This window comes from Diadema setosum, chromosome 11, assembly GCF_964275005.1.
Source record: "Diadema setosum chromosome 11, eeDiaSeto1, whole genome shotgun sequence".
In the NCBI taxonomy this organism is placed as follows: domain Eukaryota; kingdom Metazoa; phylum Echinodermata; class Echinoidea; order Diadematoida; family Diadematidae; genus Diadema; species Diadema setosum.
This window is the reverse complement of record NC_092695.1, coordinates 39,646,007-39,651,562: the sequence shown is the minus strand read 5'-3', so window position 1 is coordinate 39,651,562 and position 5,556 is coordinate 39,646,007. Positions and strand designations below refer to the sequence as shown.

Below are 5,556 nucleotides of genomic sequence, written 5' to 3'. Positions count from 1 at the left end.
TGAAATAAAAATATTTTCAGTAAATTACCTGGAGCAGAATAATAATTCTTACAATTCCTATACATATGTATTGTGATACAGTACATTTGTAAACATGTATATGAACCTGGACTCTGAAACAGGAGAAAACCAATTCTCTATTACATGTATTTTCCTTCTAGCTATAGTCTAAAAAATATGTACAGCTGTATTTAAAAACTGACTTCCATGTGTGTGTTGGTGGATGGGTGCAGATTGTAAGTGTTAATTGATTCACTGTTTAATAAAAGAAGCTATATGTAGCAACGAGTACATGTAGGTCGATGCTCTTACCAGCATTGACTTTCACACAGCCAAAGCTCTCCCCAAAACATACATGTATATCGAATACACTATGGCCAAATTGAGGAAACCAATAAGTCCCAATTTTTATGGCCTAGTCATGTGTATTCCTCTGAACATGCAGAAGTCAAACATTGCCCAATTTGATGCGCTTTTTCAGTCAAAGCTGACTGACAGGAGTTGACTGTACTGTCATTAGCATTTAAAGGCACATAGACCCGGTGGTTTGCTTGCGTACACGGCGCACGGCACAAGCTTCCTTGAGAGACCTATGCTATCGACTCCTCTTTATCGTTAGCGCTTACGCTTTGACCCATTTCCATGAGTCCGAAGAAGTCCAATCCACTGCTGATGACAGCTTTAATATTTTTTTCTCTGAAGTCAAACAAAGAAGCATGCACCCTGGCATTCAAATTCTACGGACTGTCTGACACGCAGAGAAGACAATGAAGGCAACATTACCTAGCAACACCTACGCGCTTTACCGTTGACGACAGCTCAATTTCGGCAGTCTTTGTATCAATGCTAATGGTGATCGGAACTCTCATCCAAAAGCGCTGCAGCAACTACCGGGTCTAGGCACCTTTAGAATAAGAAAGTACACAAGGGTAGAAACAGTCAATTATGATTATACATTCAAAAGTTATTTTTCAGCAGCTGGGTGTGAGAAGTCAAAGTATCATACAAATATCACATTATTTCCAGTTGCAAAACTGTAGGTTTATGTAAGCAAATCAATGAAGAAAATGTACTCTTACTGAACCTCAGTCAACAAATAAGACATAAGAATGCACATTTGCTCACTTTGCTGTTACGATTGAAAAGTAGCTTTTTATTGCTTCATAAGCAGCATCTTGACTGTACGTAGGTATGGCTTATTGCCAGTCACATGATTTAAAACTATAAGAATATCACCTGCAAAGAATTAGTTGGATAATTAAATACAGTGTACATATATTAGTGCATGTTTGATGTACATGATCATTAGTAGCTTTGTATAGATAATGCAAATTTGGACTTAAGTGACACCAGGAGCACTGGACAACAGAACAAAACAGCATCAAAAAAAAAAAATTATCTAGCAACCAACAGTCCTGACATGAGAGCATACATGCACACTTCACATGCTTTGAAAACTGTCCTTGTACTTCTACTGTCCAAGACTATCCAGCAGTAAGCTTTGGTGATACTTCTGGATGAGGCTTCGCAGGAACTAGGTCTTGATATAGCTTGGTTAGTGTGCCCTTTGTCGTTGTGGAGCCTTGAGATGTCCTTCTTTTGCAACCGTGAGCCGTGAGAATTTTCTTGGGGAAGATCACTCCTGCAACGAACTGAGAATTTATTCATTACCCTATTATTTTTTAAAAATAATAATAACATGTAGTACGTGTTAAACTCTACTTCAAATACTCAACACACAAAATTCTTGCACAGAATAGTTACCTTGCAAAAAAACATAAGAATGGGATTAGATTGATGTGGTACACCTAGCCATCATTTCATCACTCTAATGTGCTGGAGAGTTACTGTTTAAAATACAGTGTACTTTTACAATCATTTTAACCCCTAAGTGCCACATACAGGTGAAGCCATTACGTTCAACATTCCATATCATGTATTGTGCACAAATTGCCTAGAGTAATTTGATGTTTTTCAAAAATTGATCACATTCTATTTTAAGCAGGTTGCCAATATTTTAGGATGCTGCATAGCATGCTGCTGGTATTTGAGGATGTTGCACAAGAATTTGGGTATGCTGCAGTGTAATGCTCAAATTCCTCATGAACTACACTAATAATGGGTTGAAAAAAAGAAAGAAACAAAGAAAGAAAGAAAGAGGAGTATCTTACCCTTGATGACATGGAAAAGCGGGAGAAAGTATGACATCAGTAGATGGACTTCTCTGCACCAGAATTCAGCCAGGAGGATGCCATACACGTATCAGCACTGCATGTACTTGTACCCATGAAAGGAGCTAGCTAGGGGACAGCCTGATCGATGGTCATGGGTGGACTTCAAGTCTTCTATAGAGAAACCTTCTCGTGTCAGCCACTGGCACAATCAATCATTGATTCTGATGAGGAAAAAAAAAGATAACACAACATAACGATAATAGTGATGATTGAGAGAAGTGAAATAAGGTTAGGCAGAAAAATCACACAGGAAAATGATGTAACATACAAAATACAGCATTGGATGATTTAAAGTTTGGTGCTTGTGCTAGCTCCCAAATGACAGCTGGAATAAAAGACTCCCAAATATTCTACAATGTCGCATAGCATGCTGCTGGTTTTTGAGGATGTTGCACAAGAATTTGGGTATGTTACAGCGATATGCTCAAATTCCTAATGAACCATACTGGGTTGAAATAAAGAAACAAAGAAAAAGGAATACCTTCTCCTCGATGACATGGTCAAACGGGAAAAAACATGACATCAGATGATCCACTTCTTTGCACCAGAATTCAGCCAGGAGGATGCCATGTACACATATTGATGTAAATCAGCGCTGCATGTGTATCATGTACTTGTACCCATGAAAGGAGCAAGCTAGTGGACAGCACGATCAATGGTCATGGATGGACCTCAAGTCTTCTATGGACTGCAAGTCTTCTATGGAAACACCTTCTCACATCAGCCACTTGCACAGTCAATCTTTGATTCTGATGAGGAAAAAAAAAACACACGACATAACAATAATACACCTATTAATGATTGAGAGAAGAAAAATAAGGTTTGCCAGAAAAATCACACAACAATCCGTTAGGTGAATGATATACTGGTATAACATACAAATTACAAAATACAGCATCCTTTGCCATTGGGGGATTTCAAGATCAGTGCTAGTGCTAGCTCCCAAATGACTGACTTAAACTGAGCTCCAACACCGACGGTCGGATTAACTAAGCGATACTTATCAAAGTTATTGATCCCCAGCAATAGGTGTTGGAATCGCAGCATCGCAAGGTCCGTGAGAATCGCACGACGAAAAGTGATGGCGCATGATTACACTCGAATATTAAAAGATGCAGGACTGCTTAGTTTTTAGACACAAAGTGAGGAAGACGGACTAAAATGCCCCAAATTTCAACCATTCTTCAAAACACAACTTAATATTTAATTTTATGCTTCCAGGCTCAGATTTATGAAGCCACATGCTCGTGTAGGGCCTACGTTTCGTGGCATGGGTGACCATTGCATTAGCATAAAATGTACATGCTACAGGCCTAACTCTTACACTACGAAATGGCGGAGCTAGGTTCAGCAGACGACATTCTTTGCTTTCAACACCAAGCCCAGCACTTGACCGAAAGATTGGTCTGTATCTCGTCGACGGGGATATGTTCCACAGAGCAGAGACTGCATCTGGCTTTACGGATCCCCTCCTATAGACATAGTCCGGAGGTAGAGAGCCATAAGTAACGTCAAAAAAAAAATAAAAGAAGACTCCTTCGGACAGACGAATCTTTCACAAGTTTGCCCAGCACCAGCAACCAGAAATTTATGACATATTTTTGAGGTCATCCTACCAGCACCTACGGACTTCAAGTTCACTTCAGTTTTATCGCCAGTGCCAGTGGCTGCCAGTGCTTAAGTTAGTGCTGAGACACAATAAAAGAGTACAGAAGCTAAGAGGGCGTACTCTCGCGACTTCGCACGCAAACGGGTGTAGTACGGCATGGAGCGGGAGTGTTGTTGATGTAGCTTGCACCGAACCTGATATCACCACCCAATATGAGGTAGGCCTATGCCTACTAACATTGTTAGGGATTACGCCTAACTGTTAGAACTACCGACTACCGTCTTGTTAGCCTGACCAGACGCTGTTAGAGTACGCTGTGCGAATAAATTATAGCCTGTCGCTACTAGTAGGGTTGGGGGTACCACGTAACGTCACCCTAAGGATCTGTAGCTTGTTTATTCTAAAAATATAACACAAATCCGCCTAATTCTTACCTCAAATATGCCATAAATACTGCAGTTTTGAATGTCGTGACCGTCACGTTGATTATGAATCTCCGTTTTAAAATAGCGCAATTTTAGCGCGTGCATTTCGTTTTCTTCGCGCAGCTAAAAAGGGAACCTTGCGATCGGCACCCCCTAACCTCCATTCCGGGCATAGGTACTTGTATACACGTGAATTTCACAGCATAGGTAATACACATGAATTTCACAGGCCATAGGTAATACACGTGAATTTCACAGCCATGCGTCGTTACTGAGCGGATGTGTAATTTTTAGCTTGGTTTGTTTGAGTTTGATTTTCGTTTCTTCGTTTTTATAATTTTATTGTTTTTATAGCTCATGACACTTAATCCCGCGCGTACCTTTTCGTTCTATACGCAAACAGCCATGATACGCAGGGTGCCGATGGGAAGGTGCCCTGCCGATAGGTGGTGTCCCAACCAACCATACTACATTGTAGATCTACACTGTCTACAGCGACTGGGTTGTGTATAGAATCTAGTTACCGTAGATAACTTGTAGAATTTACGTGACACAGTAACACTAACAGTTCAGTACATAGTAACATATACACTACTACAGTAGCCGAGTTAGAACAACTCATTCCAAACTCTTGAGCTCTCATGTCATACTCTCACACTCACTGACTCAGTCACACTTTAAGATACAGAACAGTCTACTGGACTGGTTATCCCCACTTGATACGATCATGCGAAATTTGCACAGCAGGGGCAGGGCCGCTGCCGGCCCCGGGTCGGTCGGGACAATTCAATGCAAATCTCGCTGGTATCCATGCATGGTATCAGTGGTAATTATTTTAGCTAAGATTAGGTCTACTAATAATGTATTAAAAGTTACGTTGACCAACCTTCCTCGAAGAATCCCAAAGGAGCAGTTCCTCTTTTTCTTAGGGGCCGTTTGCTAGCCATTTCTGAAAATATCAGATGGTTCGTACGTCGAGATGTTTGTCTCCGGTCAGAGATCATCACGAAAGAGCGTTTGAAATGATGAACAGCAAATCGTAGCCGTAGCCGTATGTGTGGTTTTTGAGCGCGGTCGCGGACTAACGGTTCAGCAGTACATACACGTAAGGTTCAATCAGCGACAACAACAACACGCACATGACCTCTTACGTTACATTGTTATCAAGAAAACTTGTAATCATTAATTTTTTGGTTTTGAATAGAAAAATATATGTTCAAAACTTTTTTTATTGCAAATTAATTTTTTTTTAATGTTTCAATATTTTTTGTGCTCCATATGATTTGAA

General features: G+C 40.3%; 1 long non-coding RNA gene across 1 annotated transcript; it reads right to left on the bottom strand.

Moving 5' to 3' along the window:
- Window positions 1-1,186: 1,186 nt before the first annotated feature.
- On the bottom strand, window positions 1,187-5,291 carry LOC140235109 (uncharacterized). Its single transcript, XR_011901667.1, has 4 exons — window positions 5,155-5,291; window positions 2,716-2,983; window positions 2,172-2,395; window positions 1,187-1,652 (listed from the first exon to the last, which is right to left on the bottom strand). It is a non-coding gene; the product is annotated as an uncharacterized lncRNA (long non-coding RNA).
- Window positions 5,292-5,556: the final 265 nt, after the last annotated feature.